Source organism: Chlorocebus sabaeus, chromosome 23 (genome assembly GCF_047675955.1).
Source record: "Chlorocebus sabaeus isolate Y175 chromosome 23, mChlSab1.0.hap1, whole genome shotgun sequence".
Lineage (NCBI taxonomy): Eukaryota > Metazoa > Chordata > Mammalia > Primates > Cercopithecidae > Chlorocebus > Chlorocebus sabaeus.
The window spans coordinates 83,078,811-83,097,662 of NC_132926.1; the positions used below are offsets into that span (position 1 = coordinate 83,078,811).

At 39.8% G+C, this 18,852-nt stretch overlaps 1 protein-coding gene across 1 annotated transcript in view; it reads right to left on the minus strand.

Annotated features, from left to right (window-relative positions):
* The window catches only part of LOC103244268 (uncharacterized), a 118,917-nt gene that overhangs the window by 79,210 nt on the left and 20,855 nt on the right, over nt 1-18,852 (minus strand). The window contains exon 3 of the mRNA XM_073010351.1: nt 16,898-17,016. The gene's annotated coding sequence lies outside the window, so the exon portion shown is untranslated. The remainder of the gene's footprint in view (nt 1-16,897; nt 17,017-18,852) is intronic.

Sequence of the window (18,852 nt, forward strand, 5' to 3'; positions counted from 1 at the left end):
TCCAAGGTGGGTGAATCACGAGGTCAGGGGTTCGAGACCAGTCTGGCCAACATGGTGAAACTCTATCTCTACTAAAAATACAAAAAAATAGCTGGGCATGGTGGCAGGCCCCTGTAATCCCAGCTACTCAGGAGACTGAGGCAGGAGAATCGCTTGAACCCAGGAAGCGGAGAGTGTAGTGAGCTGAGTTTGTGCCACTGCACTCCAGCCCAGGCGACAATGCGAGATTCTGTCTCAAAAAAAAAAAAAAAAAAAAAAAAAGTTTATGATTTTAGGTATGATTAGATCCAGGTACTCAAAGACAAATAACCAGGACTCATTGTTTTTCTCAGGCTCTTACTCTCTCTCCAACTCTCTCTGAAGTGCATGTATTTATTAGTCAATATATTAGCATACATTGAGACAGTGTAGCATAGTGGTACTGAACATGGATCTAGATCTAGACTAGATCTAGCTAGTACAAATCTCAGCTTTGCCATTAGCTGTAAAACTTTAGGCAAGACATTTATTCTTATTGACCTCATCTCTAGCTTATGGATGATCAATTTGGACCCTGTTTCTAAGAGTTACTGTAGAATTAAATGATCAATTGTGATTAACATATAGTAATTGCTCAATTGATATTAACTAGTCATTTCTTGGTTCTCCTTTCCTAAGCATTATCTTCAGTCTCAGATAGGCTAACTTTAGGCTCTCCACATATGATAGCAAAAGTGCAACCAGCAGCTCAAAATTTTTTAGGTTTAAATCTGTTGTAAAGAGAGCTATTCTGCCCCCAACAATTCCAACATATAGCTCAGAAATGGATTTCATGCATTTGATTTGCCTGTTTCCTGTTATACATTTATCTATGACCCAAGCACTGTGGTAAGGCTAATGAGATTCTCTGACAGGCTTACATAATTACTTCTGGAGCAAAGGTGGAGGGATCAGTCCCAACCTAACAATGTGGAATGGTAACCAAAGAGAGACAGTGCCCTAAGCAAAAATCTGGTGCATTTACCATAAGAATGACAATGTGCTGACTATGCTAAAACATTAGATGTCCAAGAGCACAGTGGATCCTGTAGGTTTTCTTAAGCATCTTATCCCACTAGCAATCAGAGGCTGGTTTTTAGAGGGGCAGGGAAGTGGGAAATTAGGGATCGAAGCTGTAATGGTAATGACTGTTGTGATTAGCTGAATGGGTAGAGCAACACACTCTGCAAATTCTATTCTAGTGAATTATGCCTTGGGCCTGTATAGTATGTAGGAGTGTAAATAATCTAAGACCCAATGCAGTAATTGGCCTATGACGGTGGATTACTGACAAATGGATACTGAGATGGAGAACTTTGAGCAGTGGCTGCTGCAAGTTTGAGGAAAAAAGTGCTCATTGGTAGGATAGCAGTGTTAGACTTTGCAGTTTTTCTTTAATTTTATTTCACAGTAGTAAGAACACTTACCGTGAGATCTACCTTTTTAACAAATGTTTAAGTGTACAATAACAGTGTTGTTGATTATAGGCACAATGCTGTACAGCAGATCTATACAACTTGCTCATCTTGCTTAAACTTCATGCCTATTGATTAATAATACCCCATTTCTCCTTCCTCCACTCCTGGAAACTACCATTCCCTCCTTGAATTTCCAGACTTGACTATTTTAGATACCTCAAATAAGTGAAATCATGCAGTATTTGTCCTTCTGTAACTGGCTTGCTTTGCTTAATGTAATGTCCTCAAGGTTGATCCATGTGGTTGCATATTGTAGAATTTCCTTCTTTTTTTAGGGCTGAATAATATTTTACCATTTGTATGTACCACACTTTAAAAAACACATTCACCTTTCCATGAACATTTAGGTTATTTCCTCATCTCGGTTGTGGTGAAACAGTGCTGTAATGAACATCGGAGTGCTAACATCTTTGAGATCCTGATTTCAATTGTTTTGGATATATACACAGAAGTGGGATTGCAGGATCATACAGTAGTCCTATTTTTAAAATGTTTTGAGGAAGCTCTCTATTGTTTTCCATTGCCACTGCACCATTTTACATTCCCACTAACAGTGTACAAGGGTTCCAATTTGTCCACATTCTTGCTAATCCTTGTTTTTTGTTTCCTTTGATAGTAACCATCCTGACAGGTGTGAGGTGATCTCTCATTGTCGTTTTAACTTGCATGTCCCTGATTTATGATATCAAGCATTTGTTTTTCACATATCTGTTGGCCATTTGCATGTCTTCTTTGGAAAAATCTCTGTTCAAGTCCTTAGACCATTTTTTAAAAAAATCTGGTTATCCATTTTCTTACTATTGAGTAATGTTTTGAGGAAATCACTGTATAATTTGGAGATTAACCCTTATCAGAATGTGGTTTGCAAATATCTTCTTCTATTGTGTAAGTTGCTTTTTCACTCTGTTGATTGTTTCCCTTGCTGTGCAGGTTTACGTACCTTGATGTAGTCCCACTTATTTTTGTTTTCGCTGCCTGTCTTTTTGGTGTCGTATATATAAAATCATTGCCAATCAATGTCATGAAGTTTTTCCCCTAAGTTTTCTTCTAGGAGTTTTACTGTTTCAAGCCTTAAAGTCTTTCATTCATTTTGAGTTGATTTTTGTATTATGTGGTTTTGTATGTACGTTTTTTATATATGTTTTGATTACTGTAGCTTTGTAATATATTTTGAAGTCAGGATGTGTGATGCTTCCAGCTTTGTTCTTTTCCAAGATTGATTTGGTTGTTCATGGTCTTTGGTGGTTCCACATGAATTTTAGAATTGTCTTTTCCATTTCTGTAAAAATGCCATTGGGATTTTGACAGGGATTGCATTAAATCTGTATTGTTTCATATAGTATGAATATTTTAACAATTTTAAATCTTCCAATCCACGAATATAGTATCATTCCATTTATGCATGTATTATTTCTTTCATCAATGTTTTATAGTTTTCAGTGTATGTCTTTTACCTCCTTAATTAAGTTATTTCTAAGTATTTTATTCTTTTTGGTATGGTTGTAAATGGGATTGTTTTCCTAATTTTCTTTTCAGATACAAAATAATTAATCAATGTCATTTGCCACATCAACAGATCAAATCCATATGATCATTTCAATAGATGCCAAAAAAGCATTTTACGAGATTCAACATCCTTTTGTGATTTAAAAAAAGCCCACAGACTCTCTCTACTACAATTTGGGAATTGCTAAAAAATTTTTAAAAAGGAAGAGAAGGGAAGTACCTCAACATAATAAAGTATATATATGAAAAGCCAACAACTAACATCATACTAATCAGTGGAAAACTGAAAGCTTTTTCTCTAAGATCAGGAACAAGGCAAACATGCCCACCTTCACCACTTCAATTCAACAAAGTACTAGAAGTCCTAGCCAGAGCAATGTGGCAAGAAAAAGAAATAAGAAGCATCTACATCTAAAAGGAAGAAGTAAAGTCCCTTTTTGTGAACAACATCTTATGTATAGAAAATCCTTTAAAAATGCGACAAAAAAACTCTTCGAACTAATACATCCAGAGAGTTGTAGGATACAAAACCAACATATGAAAAGTTATTTGCATTTCTATACACTGAAAACAAACTATTCTGTTGTTTAAGCCACCTAATTTATGATATTCCATTATATCATCCTGAACTGACTGAGACAATGCCTAACTAGGAAGAGACTGAAAATGTTACTTTTTGGATTCCATATTTATGCACTCAAAAAATATTTATTGAGCACTTATTATGTCCCAGGAAGCTTTTTAAGATGCTGTGGCTGGAGCGGTGGCTCATGCCTATAATACCAGCACTTTGTGAGGCTGAGGGAAGCAGATCACTGAGCCCAGGAGCTTGAGACCAGCTTGGGCAACATGTGAAATTCCACCTCTACAAAAAATACAAAATTAGCTGGGTGTGGTGGCGTGCAGTTGCAATTTCAGCTTCTGAGGGGGCTGAAGTGTGAGGATCACATGAGCCTGGGAAGGCTGAGGCTGCAGTGAGCTGTGATCATGCCACTGCAATCCAGCCTGAGTGACAGAGAGAGACTTGGTCTTAAAAAAAAAAAAAAAATGCTCGAAATCACTTCTCAAAATTGAATGAATTTAAAAAGAAAAAGTAAAAAACATGCTGGGAATGTTTCTGTGAACAGTAGATAAAAATTCCTGCCCTTATGGAGCACATATTCTAGTAGGAGCAGACAGACATTAAATAAGTAAAACATACAGTATGAAAGGAAATGTCATGTCTGGTATTCACTTTAAAACATTTTAGAAAAAAGCCCAAACAAAGCAAAACAAAATGATGAGGGTAATATAAATGACGCTAAAATATTAATAATTATTGAAGCTTGGTGATGGGAACATAAGACATTCATTATATTATTCATACACACACACTGTTGTTTATTTGTGATAAATGCTATGTAGAAGTGTAAAGCAGAACAGCAGAAGAAGGAATGCTTGGGGTAAATTATAGTGTGGTTAGGGAAGGCCTGCCGAAAGGTGACATTTGAGCAAAGACCATATGGATAGGGTCACACATTTGCTCACTATACTTGAATGTACAACGACAATGAGGTCTTTTCATTTACTATAACCTCTTAGGGTCCTCTGGGTACTAAGGATATAGCAGTCAACAATCTCATTTTCCTTTTTACTTCCTCCCCTTTTGGGAGGCAAGGAAGAAAAAAATCTATATTTAACCCAGCCCAGAAAAAACTCAGCTTAATCTACTTTTTGCTTCAAAGGTAGGATGGGGGAAACTGATGAGGCAATGTGGAGACACAGAATTCTATTATCTTTATTGAACACAACCTTGTCAGTTAATCATAACATGTCTATGGCACCCAAGCATTTTCTGTAAGTATTCAAGTCTGTACAATTTTTTTTTTTTTTTTTTTGAGATGGAGTTTTCACTCTTGTTGCCCAGGCTGGAGTGCAATGGCACAATCTTGGCTCACTGCAACCTTCGTCTCTCGGGTTCAAGCGATTCTCCTGCCTCAGCCTCCCGAGTAGCTGGGATTACAAGCATGTGCTACCACATCCAGCTAATTTTTTATATTTTTAGTAGAGACGGGGTTTCACCATGTTGGTCAGGGCGGTCTCGAACTCCCGACAAGGTGATCCGCCCACCTCGGCCTCCCAAAGTGCTGGGATTACAGGCATGAGCCACCACACCTGGCCGACAAGTCTGTACATTTTTATGCCTACCTCATGTTTATTATTTTCATGGTCTCATCTTTCTTGCACAACTTTCCACCTGCAGCCACCACCACCCAACCTACCACAAACACAAGTGCTCCCCAGTCTTTCCCTCAAGATGACAGTAACTAGACCACAGGTTGCTCCATCACTGGTTACCAATTGCTTCATTTTCTTACTTCTTTCTTTTTATAGTATCATTATCATAAGGAGGAATTTCATTGCCCAAGTCATCAGGAGGGACCCACACAGAGCAATGTCAGTTATAGCCAGTCCTTCTTTGGTCAAACACCAGCTGTGGTTTTAGCTTATCCTGTGCTTATCCCTGTAAGAATGTAAACATTCTGCAGTTGCCTCATCCGCATCTATTTTTTTACAATGTCTTGGTGACCTTATACTTCCCCCTGAATGCAGTGACTTCAAAACTTTCTGCTTTTAATAACCGACATCAAATAATTCCATTCTTCACTGTAAGATATTTTCCCTCTGATCAAAATCTACTCAACACCAAGAATTTGAACATTTTGATTCTTCAGATCCTTTCCCTAAGCACGGCCCCCACCCGTACCCATCCCCAACCCTCGCCCCAAGCAGAAGCAGAATTAACTTCTTTTTCTGTCTCACCGAATTCTCCCTTTTGAAAAATCCTAGGTGGTATATATATATTTTTTAATGCACATCTCAGTTCAGTGTGCTGTGAATAGTGTATTAAAAAGAAATAAAATTGTAGTGAATATATCAAAATGCATGTTAAATTTTTGTTTCAGCGATAATGCACGTGTGTGTGTGTACATATATCATATTATGATTCAGTTCACATGAATGTATAATATTCGGTCTAGGTACATGTGAACTGGGTCACAATATGATGTTTCCTATTGTGGGTAGTAGTGATGTGAGAGCCTAATAGCTATCAGGCCTAGTCTTTGATGTGTTAATGCTAGCAAAAGGAGTTTGGGAAACTCTTTCATTCTCCAGGTTTGCAAGACAATTCTCTTCTTAGAGAGGTCAGGAAAGTCAACTTTGAGTCTCAAAGCTAATCAGTGCCCTTTCTGGTGTAGCTTCCTTTGTGTAATAATCCTCTGGCTCCTTTTGTGTAATAAGCCTCAAACCAAGAAAAAGGAAAGCTGTGAAGATTACGTTGTATCCATGTAATACTGTGAAATATCACCCGATTACACATGCCAATTATGAGTCTCAGGCTTTCACATGAATTTGCAGTTGCTTAAGCAAGGAAGACTGTTTTTGTTTTCGGTTTTGTTTTAATTGATCCCAAGATATGTTTGAAGAGGGTGAAGTAGCAATGGCTTACAGATCCCTTGGACAACTATGGGAGGAGATGCTGGTACAATCTGCTGGACAGTCTCTCTCCCTCTTTAACAAACTAGGTCAGCCAGGTGAGAAAGTGTAAATATTGTGGTTAGCATTCCCCTCCCTCATCTCTGAGCTTCAACAGATGCACTTATCCCACTAGAATTTAAACTCTATGAGAACAGTAATTTTTGTTGACTGCTACATCCTTAGTATCCAGAAGCTTCAGCTCCGAGTATGAGAATCATTATGATAACATCACCTGCAGGGGTCCAGAGTAGAGACAGCCAAGTCAGAATCCTACAGGATAGATAGGATTCAAGAGCCCAAACACACACCTAAATGCCAATTTGAAGTAAAAGAGACAGAATAAGAATTCGGGATAGGTAAGGGATCAGAAACAGGGAAGTAGGGCCCAAATTGGTTTTCACAAATATCACTGGATACAGTTTCTTTTATAGGCCTAAAGGTAGGTGGTATGTGGTGAGTTACACTGAAAAACTGGGAGGATGGTTAAAGAACTAACATTGAATAGTAGGTAGCCTTTCAGACCAAAAAAGAAAATAAAATGACAAGACTTAAGTAAAGCAGTGGAAAAAGTAGATTTTACATTTCTGATTAGAATTTTCAAGACTTGGTGATCAATCATTAGTGTAACATATGGGAAGATTAACAATGATTAGATCATTTACTTTGGGGGAGCTGGGCAGACAGTGACTATATTAAAACCTAGAGACTACATGGGGAAGTAGTTTTCATAGTAACGAGTTTAGTTTTGGACACAATGAATTTGAAGTGTCAAAAATTCAAGGTGAGAGGTCAAAAAGGCTTTGAAAATTCTTATCTAAACCTCAGAAAGTGGTTAGAATTGGAGCTAAAGATTTAGGAATCCATGTGTGTATAGGTGCTAATTAAATTCATAGGACTTACCTGAATAGAAAAGATTGTTTATAATTTTTTTTAAGAGACTAGATCTCGCTATACTGCCCAGGCTTGTCTCAGACTCCTGGCCTCAACTGATCCTCCCATGTCAGCCTCACAAAGCGCTGGGATTGCAGATGTATGCCACCACATCTGGTCTCTTTATGGAATTATAGAGAGAAAAGAGGGTAAAGAACGGAAGGATGAGGTAGTCTAACGTTCAGAAGTAAATAATGATAATCTAATGTAAGGACTATAGATAAAATAAAACCAGTAGTATTATATGAGAAAATGAATTTAATATCCAAGCCTTGTTTTCCTGGCCTTTCTCCCATGATTATGCCACATGTGACAGGTAAAATTAATCAACTCATTCAAACTTATTTTCTCTCCTTCCATTTCCACACACACATATTTGTAAGCAGCTGCAAGTCGGGATCCCAGGAAATAAATAGACTTTGAGATTCTGAGGTGCATGTAGGAGGTTTGTTGTGGAAAGGAGGGTTTCTCTCAGAAACATGATCTGTGAGAGGTAAGGAAGTAGGATTAGAGAGGGAGGAATTGAACTGTGATGCAGTTACAACAGAGATCTCAGTTGCCCCACGGGAGCTATGAAGCCCCTTCAGAGAAGTTCTAAATTAAAGCCAAGTGTCCAAGCCTTTGTATTCCCACATCGATAGTGGGGGTGTAAACTTAGGTGAGGCAGCTTCTTTAAGCAAAGAACAATCATAAGAAGAATGTAGCTGCCAGCAGTCAGCAGCCAACACTCTTGGCAAACGGGCGCATGAGTGTCTTAGTCCTTAAGGGGCTGGAATTGGGGGGCGTAGTGGGGGTCATACCACATCATCCACCATAGAACCTGATTTGTAGCTTTGCAAGTGTGTCTGTGTGTGTGTATGTGTGTGTGCGCGTGCATGTGTGTGTATTCGGTGAATCTCTGGTTAGTCAGCAAGTGGATCATAAAAAATGATTACCGACGATCAAAGTATTCTGGTAATATAACAACTATGTTGGTAAACTGACTACACCTGCTGCTGGTGAGAATAATTCTTCAAATCATCTCTGAGGCAGAGACAAACCTGCATGGGAAAACCAAGGTTGAGGGAACTAATCTTTTAACTACGAGAAACAAGTACATAAAAATGTCTCTCCTCATGCTTCTGATCTTCAGTTTCCTCAGGTTACAGCATTAAAGTGAGCACTACGACATTGAGAACAAAAACAAATACACTTTTTGCCAGAAATGTTCAAAGCCTATATAAAGAACAATTTTAATAGACGTATAGATGTCATTATAACATGCTGTAAATAATGACTTTTAGAAATTATCCAAACTTGGCCCGGCATGGTGGCTCACACCTGTAATCCCAGAACTTTCAGAAGCTTAGGCAGATGGATTACCTGAGGTCAGGAGTTTGAGACCAGCCTGACCAACATGGTGAAACCCTGTCTCTACTAAAAATACAAAACTTAGCCAGGCATAATGGCACATGCTTGTAATCTCAGCTACTTGGGTGGCTGAGACAAGAGAATGGCTTGAACCTGGGAGACGGAGGTTGCAGTTAGCTAAGATCACACCACTGCACACCAGCATAAGCAACAAGAGCGAAAGTTCGTCTCAATAAATAAATAAATAAATAAATAAATAAAATCAATCAATCAATCATCTAAACGTATTACTACAGTACAAAGCAAACCTAAAAGTTTTATGCAATATGCTGCTGGGTTATATCAAATACTCTGTAAATAATTAAGATATATGTAAATATTAACATATCAAAAGGAGAAAAACAGCAAATGAGAATTAGGATACAGGATCAGGATGGGTCATCAGGTTTGTGAATTTAGATGATGTAAATGATTTTTGAATTATTTTTTGAATTTCTAGGTAATTCTGAAGCATAAACTCTGCCATCAAGTGGCTAGGTAGTCTTGGACATGTCACTTAAGCTTTTCAGGCTTTACTTTTCTTATCTATAAAATGAGACAGTTAGACAGTTACTTAGGACCCTCTATGTTCTAAGGGTTATATCAGAGGTATAAATGATGTGTCAGCGATGACTTTAAATAGTACATACTGGCTGGGTGCGGTGGCTCATGCCTGTAATCCCAACACTTTGGGAGGCCGAGGCAGGCAGATCATCTGAGGTCAGGAGTTCGAGACCAGCCTGGCCAACCTGGCAAAACCCTGTCTCTACTAAAAATATAAAAATCAGCCGGGCATGGTGGCACGAGCCTGTAGTCCCAGCTACTTGGGAGGCTGAGGCACGAGAATTGCTTGAACCAGGGAGGCGGAGGTTGTGGTGAGCCGAAATTGTGCCACTGCACTCCAGCCTGGGCAACAGAGTGAGACTCTGTCTCAAAATAAATAAATAAATAAATAAATAAGTACCATGTGTTACTGAATGAAGTGTTTTTAAAGCAGAATTAAAGCTTTTGCCTCTATTTTAGAGGCAAAAGTCCTTTAAATAGAATTCTTAAAAATAGTCTATGGCTGTCCTCTCTTATTAGTAATATAGTAAAGATAAGAAATAAACCAAATATAAAGAGTTTTTATTTTAAACTAATTTATAAGATCTCCCCCAACAAATATTCATTTACTCAGAAAGAAGGAAATATATAAAAATACGATATTTATGTACATTTGACTGAACATTGTAATTTATTTTTTTAGAGAGATGAGGAGTTACTTCAGGCTTGAACTCCTAGGCCCAAGAGATCCTCCTGCCTCAGTCTCCCAAGTACCTTGGAATACGTGCATCTGCTACCATCCACCCGACTAATTTATACAATTTTTTTTTTTGTAGAGGCAGGGTCTCGGTATGTTGCTAAGGCTGGTCTAGAACTCTTGGGTTCAAGCAAGCCTCCTGTGTCTGCCTTCCAGTATCTGGGATTACAGGTACAAGCCACTGCACCCGATTCCCAAACATTGTAAATGTTTACAGTTAATGTGTAAGCCCATGGCTCTCACGGCATTAAGAAATTGACTCAAGGGAATAATAGGCAACATATTAGGCATTTGTGAATTCATGGCATTAAATGCAATACTTATAATGCATAAAACCATTTTTTTTTTTTTTTTTTTTTTTTTTTTTTTTTTTTTTTTTTTGAGATGGAGTTTTGCTCTTGTTGCCCAGGCTGGAGTGCAATGGTGAGATCTCGGCTGACCGCAACCTCTGCCTCCTGGGTTCAAGCAATTCTCCTGCCTCAGCCTCCCAAGTAGCTGGGATTACAGGCGCCTGCCACCATGCTTGGCTAGTTTTTTGTATTTTTTAGTAGATATGGGTTTTTACCATGTTGGCCAGGCTGGTCTCGATTCCTGACCTCAGGTGATTCATCCGCCTCGGCCTCCCAAAGTGCTGGTATTACAGGTGTGAACCACCACGCCCGGCACATAAAAACATTATAAAATGCCATAGAGATTTATGAGTGAAGTTGATCTAGTCACTATTTTGCCTCTGAAAAAGTAGCAAGGAAAATTCTACTATGTAACATCTTGCCAAAATCTTAAAAGTTCAGGAATGTGGCCAGGTGCAGTGGCTCACGCCTATAATCCTAGCACTTTGGGAGGGTGAGATGGGCAGATTTCTTGAGCCCAGGGGTTCAAGCCAGTCTGGGCAACATGGCAAATACCCATCTGTACAAAATATACAAAATTTAGCTGGGTGTGGTGGCACGGGCCTGTAGTCCCAGCTACTTGGGGAACTGAGGCAGAAGGACTGCTTGAGCCTGGGAGGTCAAGGCTGCAGTGAGCTGTGTTTGCACCACTGCTCTCCAGCCTGGGTGACAAAGGGAGACCTTGTTTCTTTTCATACAAACAGAGTGTCACTCTATTGTCCAGGCTTGTCTTGAACTCCTGGGCTCAAGCAATCTTCCTGCCTTGGCCTCCCAAAGTGCTGGGATTACAGGTGTGAGCCACTGTGTCCAGCCCCAATAATTAATGTCTCCTGACAACAAGTGGCAGCTTCTTTTGTTCTTTTTTATTATTATTTTTTAATTTGGTTTTTGTTGTTGCTCTTTTATTCTGAGCACCAGAAATTAGGATTTTAAAACTGCAACAAATTCCCTTACTTCTACATCCAGAAATATAATTAATTCATTCACTTAACAACTTAAAAAAACAGATACAATTCATGTACCATAAAAATTCACTCTTTTAAAGTATACAATTCACTGGTTTTTAGCATAGTCATAAGGAACAACTATTTATTGAATACCTACTATGTGCCAAGTTTCTATTCAACTTGATAGTCATGAACTAGAAGTCAGAGTTTTCAAATATGGAACAATATGAACATTCCTTATTTATGTTAGATAAACTAGGCAATGTTGAAATAATTCTTGGTTGATGATAAGGGATGAATGTAGCCAATATGAAAAATGAAATTTGCTTCTAGTGTTAAAAACAATGCCAAATACAGAGTCGAGAACTATTTCTTCTTTGGCACAGCCTGGCTTGCTCATGAAGTTAGATTAAATCTCTGGCATTGATTGGACAGATGTGGAGTAATTTATCACTAGTAGCACTTGAGATCATAAAGTTTTAGAGCTGGAAGACACCTCAGAGATCATCTACATCTTATACCTCCACTACACCAATCAGGGAACAAAAACCAGAAAAAGTTAATGACCAGCTACAAGTCTCAAACTCAGAACAAAGCTTTCAGATTCTTACCTGGTGCCTGCTCCTTATACCAGTTCCCAAACTCGATTTCTTAAGGACCCAGGATTCTGGGTGAAACCTACAGGGCTTCTAGGATAATGGACGGATGGCTGAGTGGAAGAGCCTCTGCATCCCAACCCAGCTTCAACTCTAGCATCGCTATGTTTACCTCTTTGGCTTCCTAAGATTCTAAGCAAATTTTTGTTTTAAAAATAGTTCCATTACTAAAAAATATATGAACATTTTTTGAAAATACTTTATGGCGTGATTTCACATTGTCCAAAGGAGGTATGTGCCTATTACTGCACATATGGTTTAAATATTATGCCTAGAAAACTGTGCAACACCACCTGAACATTTAACAGATTTCTTAGTAAATGGTATGTGTTTTAAGAAGTGCTCCTCTTTTTCATGCTCGTAGAATTTTAGAAAGTAGATTGTGCATGCTTGAAAGAAAACAAAGCGGCCGGGCGCGGTGGCTCACACCTGTAATCCCAGCACTTTGGGAGGCCAAGGAAGGTGGATAATGAGGTCAGGAGATCGAGACCATCCTGGCTAACAAGGTGAAACTCCGTCTCTACTAAAAATATAAAAATTAGCTGGGCATGGTGGTGGGTGCCTGTAGTTCCAGCTACTCGGGAGGCTGAGGCAGGAGAATGGCGTGAACCCGGGAGGTGGAGCTTGCAGTGAGCCAAGACTGTGCCACTGCACTCCAGCCTGGGCAACAGAGCGAGACTCCATCTCAAAAAAAAAAAGAAAGAAAACAAAGCATTTTTACTTACCTCAAATTCAGTTACTGAAATTGCAGGAAAAAAATGATTTGGGTAGATGATTGTACTTATTAATGGAATATAAAAGTATGTACATTCAAAAACATTTTTCCATATTATCAATGGAAAATAGAGAAGCATCATCCCTAGAATCCTTGTTTCCAAAATGTTGATCCCATTATCTGATTAGAAAACTAGACAATTCCCCACCCCAGGGTGTGCTTAACCCTCCTCTTGGTTATCTCCAGGGGCCCTCCAACCCAACCCTGGTCCTTCTTGGAATTCTTCTCTTCAGGAGGCCCAGGCGACCACTACCAAACAAAGGGCAAAGGGAGATGTTGCCATGCTTCTGGGAGTCCAGGCAGTCAGTGAAGGACAGACAGGATGTTCACCACCTGCAGACCCAGATATGGTGCTAGTGGATCAGCACAGGGGCATGATGACTGGACTTGGCCAAATCCTGGCTTGAAGAGCTGGGTCTGTAGGCATCTCTGCAAGAAAGCCTCAATCTTCAGGCCTAGGTTGCAATGTAGTTTCATTCTGTCCCTGTGCTGCACTCTGATGTGAATAAGTCACTGCAGCAGGGCACTGCCTTCAAACAGACGCCATGGGTCCTTCTCAACAAACATCAGCAGCTCCTGGGCAGCTCTGCAGACTTGTCCAGGGTAAATTTGACTCTCCAGATGTCACATTTGCTCTGGAGGCCACACTTACCTATCAGCTTTAGTACTTGGTTGAGGGGGGATTTCTCAAAGGGTCTCCCTGTGATCACACAGGTTTTCCGACCCAGCTTGGGACCACTAGTGTGTTGACTCTGGGTGTCCATCTATGCCTCACCTAAGGGTAGGTCCTGGTTACTGCAAAAGGGGTTAGAAAAATTCATTAAAAAAAATAAAATACACCACATGTGGTGGTTCAGCCTGTAATCCCTTTGGGAGGGCAAGGCAGAAGGATTGCTTGAGCCCAGGAGTTCAAGGCTGCAGTAAGCTATGATCACATCACTGTACTCCAGCCTGGGTGACACAGTGAGGTCCTGCGTCTTAAAAAATGTAACAAAATAAAATGTTTAAAGTCAAATTATGTCAAAAAATAAAGATGCTTTGCTAAGTATTGTATTCAAATACATATTCTAGTACTCACTATACAACATCATCTAAATCAGTATTAACAGTACAAAGTTATATGTCATGTCATTATATAACATTTATATTATGCTTTATTGTATAAATAATTTTCATTTTGGGGGTGCTGAATTTGTGCTTTCTTCATGAAATTAAAGAATGCCATTGAATGATGTCATAAAATGGGTTTGGTTGTAAAATATTTTTATTACTGGTGTTCAATTTGTGAAATACATGATTAATCTCATGGCATATCCATTTGGAAAGCCAAATGATCCACTTCAGTTTGTGTGATACTTAATACTGAGTGTCAACTTGATTGGGTTGAAGGATACAAAGTATTGATCCTGTGTGTGTCTGTGAGGGTGTTGCCAAAGGAGATTAACATTTGAGTCTGTGGGCTGGGAAAGGCAGACCTATTCTTAACCTGGGTGGGCACTATCTAATCAGCTGCCAACAGGACTAGAATAAAAAAGCAGGCAGAAAAATGTGAAAAGCTGAGACTGGCCTAGCCTCCCAGCCTACATCTTTCTCCCATGCTGGATGTTTCCTGCCCTCGAACATGGGACTCCAAGTTCTTCAGTTTTGGGACTCGGACTGGTCCTTGATCGTCAGCCTGCAGACGGCCTATTGTGGGAACTTGTGATCATGTGAGTTAATACTTAATAAATTCCTACATATATATCCTATTAGTTCCGTCCCTCTAGAGAACCCTAATACAGTTTGTATACTTCATAAATGTGGAATTTCATATATCAGTAGTGCTAAATGAAAGTATACCTTTATATATATTTTTTACTTCAGAAATATATTTGTTCCAGAAAAGTTACATGTAAGCTGACCTTTTAAGGACGTAGAAGTTCACATATATATTTTCTTAATTTTTAAAAGTTTTATTTTTAACTGACGAATAATTGTTTATCTACTTTCTTATTTTTTGTCTTTAATCAGCAGTGGCTATGCTCTCACTACTTCAAGTCTTTCTGTCCTTTATACTCTCTATCAAGTAACTAATGATGTGAGAATAAATGTTTAAATATGTTAGAGCTCTCCTATTATAGCCTGTGTTGATCTACATAAATATATAGGCATTCAATGCATATTTATTGATTTTCAAAACGATAAAAGAGAGTTTATTTTATATATGTACTGTGCCAGTAAAGTAAATCATGTTCCAAAAGTGCTAATGGTATATGTCTTAGTCCATTTGTGTTGCTGTAACGAAATACCACAGACTGGTTAATTTATGCACAATAGAAATGTATTCCTCACAGTTCTGAAGGCTGGAAAGTCCGAGATCAAGGCACTGGCATTTGATGTCTGGTGAGGGCCTTCTCACATGGCAGAAGGCAGAAGGGTAAAAAAGGGAATGGATGCTGTGTCCTTGCATGGCAAAAGAGTGGGAGAGAGAAAATCCACTTCTTCAACCTCTTTTATAAGGGCCTTAATTCCCTCCCAACAGTCCCATGTTTTATATTATCACATTGGCTAATAAGTTTCAACATATTAATTCGGGGTGCCATATCCACACCACAACAGCATAAAAGGTCACTGAGATTACTTTATTCTCCTGAAGTCTTGGGACTATTTACTTTCCCAATCAGTTTGCTCTTTTCCAGGTTAAAAACACCCTAGGTCAAGTCACACAGAACTTTTAAGGCTAAAGATTATACTACCTAGGGAGCGGTACATTCATATTACTTGCCCCTTTCTCTCAAGGACTCTTTTTTTTTTTTTTTTTTTTTTTTTTTTTTGAGACGGAGTCTCACTCTGTTGCCCAGGGTGGAATGCAATGGTGCAATCTCCACTCCTCCCAAGTTCAAATGATTCTCCTGCTTCAGTCTCTGTAGTAGCTGGAATTACAAGCACCTGCCATCATACCCAGCTAATTTTTGTTATTTGTCAAAGAGACGGGGTTTCACCAAGTTGGCCAGGCTGGTCTCAAACTCCTGACCTCAGGTTATCCGCCTGTCTCGGCCTCCCAAAATGTTTTGATTACAGGCATGAGCCACTGCGCCCAGCTCTCAAGGGCTTTCTACATGAGTATATCTTAAACAAAAAGTAGCTCAGGTGTCACTCACCTAGCCTACTGAATCCTTCCGGAAATTCTCCCTTAAGACTGCCATTAGCTGTAACTTCTGCTTTTTACCTAGCTATCACTTTACCTTAGGAATGAGGCCAACAAAAGGCAGGGTACAGGTGGGAGGGAGCAAAGCTGTACTGCCTTTATATAACCCTGATTCTAGAGTCTTGAAAACTATTTCCTAGGGTAACTGGTCTTTACAGAGTCCAGAAGGCTTGCATGGTACCTACAGTGCTCAGCAAATTTATTAAATGTCACCAAAATGCAGTTGGGGTAAAAAGAATCAGGTGTATTTGCTGACTCTTGATCTATGCTCTTGGGGTTATTTACATCTGTGCATTGTATTTACTGTATCCCCATGGTGGGATTACTACATAATGGTGTGCTGCTGCTTATCCTCAACTGCATTCAGAGAAATCATGTTGGTAGCCTGAAACTGGCTGAAGTGGGGGAATTTTTACCACAGAAATTAGCAAACTTCTGTGAGGTGCAAATTTTTCTGGAAAAGACCATGCACTAAATAGTCAAGGCCATTTTTGTTGCTGTTGTTGTTGTATTTGTTTTTTAAATTGACATTAGAGACAGGGTCTTACTGTGTTGCCCAGGCTGGTCTTGAACTCCTGGCATTAAGTGATACTCCCATCTCAGCTTCCCAAAGTGCTCAAATTATAGGCGTGAGCCACTACTCCTGGCCCTATACCAAAGCTCTTTGGAAGTCGTTTCAATTGATTGCTTCTGCAGGAACTTTTGACACTTTGTCAGGTCACTTATTCTATGAGTCTACTAGGGCTACAATAGCAAAGTACCACAGAATAGGCAGGTGAGACGACAGAAATTTATTTGCTCACAGTTCTGGAGGCTAGAAGTCTGAGATCAAGGTATCACTAGGGTTGTTCTCTTCTGAGGCCTCTGGTCTTGGCTTGTAGATGACTGTCTTCTTGTGTTACCACAGAGTCTTCCCCAAAACCTGTAAAAATTTCCTCTTCTTAAAAAGACACCAGTCATACTGGATTAGAGCCCACCCTAATGACCTCATTTTAACTTAAATGACTTTATAATTTTTATTTTTTTGAGACATAGTCTTGCTTTGTCATCCAGGCTGGAGTGCAGTGGTGTGATCTCAGCTCACTGCAACCTCTGCCTCCCAGGTTCAAGTGATCTTCCCACCTCAGCCTTCCATGTAGTTGAGATTACAGGCACATGCCACCACACACAGCCAATTTTTGTATTTTTAGTAGAGACGGGGTTTCACCACACTGGCCAGGCTGCTCTCAAACTCCCTGCCTCACGTGATTCGCCTGCCTCGGCCTCCCAAAGTACTGGGAATACAGGCATGAGCCACTGTGCCTAGCCTTAAATGTCTTTTTAAAGACCCTAGGTCTAAACACACCCACATTCTGGGGTACTGTGGGTAGGCACTTCAACACATACCTCTGGAGAGTGGAAACAATTCAGCCTGTAATACCCCATACTGAAAAATGCTGCAGGTCAATGTTTAACAATCAGCTGTCCAAAAAGAAAAAGGCCCGAATTGTAGCACTTGCTAACTTCTATGGTAAAATTCCCCCACTATAGCCAATTTCAAGCTACCAATATGATTCCTCTCAATGCAGTTGGGAAGAGATAAGCAGCACACACCATTATATAGTAAATCTACCATGGAGATACAATAGATACAAATAACCTCAATGCATAGATGTAAATAACCCCAATGGCATAGATTGGAAATCAGCAAACTTTCCAGCAAGCTCTTCTGGAAAAGACTAAGCAGTAAATATTTTCGAATTTGCTCAACACTGCATCGTAGTGAAAAAGGAGCCAGGCTGAGTGCAGTAGCTCATGCCTCTAATCCCAGCAATTTGGGAGGCCAAGGTGGGTGGACTGGTTGACCTCAAGAGTTTGAGACCATCCTCGGCAACATGGCAATACCCCATCTCTACAAAAAAATACAAAAATTAGTCGGGCGTGATGGCGTGTGCCTGTGGTCCCAGCTACTCGGGAAGCTGAGGTAGGAGGATTGCTTCAGCCCAGAAGGTCAAGAGTGTAGTGAGCCATAATGGCAGCACTGCACTCCAGCATGGGTGACAGAACAAGATCCTATCTGAGAAAGAAAAAAATAAAAAAAGGAGGCACAGATAATATGTAAATGAAAAAATAAAAAGAAGCTATAGGCAATATGTAAATGAACAGGTGTGAATGTGTACTGATAAAACCAGTTTTCAACTGGCCTTTGCCTAGTGACAAGAGTTGGGGATATCTAATGGGATAACTGCTCCGTCATCAGCTTTCAGCCAACCTGCCTTGTTTTGGCCTTACTCTCCTTCCCCATCAAATGCTTAGACTACTAGTTGAAGGCATCTCCTGAACCCTCTCAGGTTAGATCAGTGGGGCAGTCATAGGAGGTACACCACTAATATCTCCATTTTAGATAGAACTTGCCATTCAGCTGCAATGAATACCAGTAAGCTAACTGCCTCCATCTGCAGCACTGTCAAGATCTACCACAGCACACCAGTTGAGGTAACGTCTTCCCTGGCAGCCCCCAGACAATGACTGAACATGGAAATGGTATAAGGGTCTAGTCATTTCTGCCCAAAGTTGAATTTCCCTAACAAGCAATATTTTCCCCAGAGCTCCACAATGGGTTAGCTGAGATTCTGCTAGATATTTATTTATTTATTTTAGTCTTGCTCTGTTGCCCAGACTGGAATGCAGTGGCACAATCTCGGCTCACTGCAACCTCCGACGCCCAGGCTCAGGTGATTCTTGTGCCTCAGCCTCCTGACTAGCTGGGATTACAGGA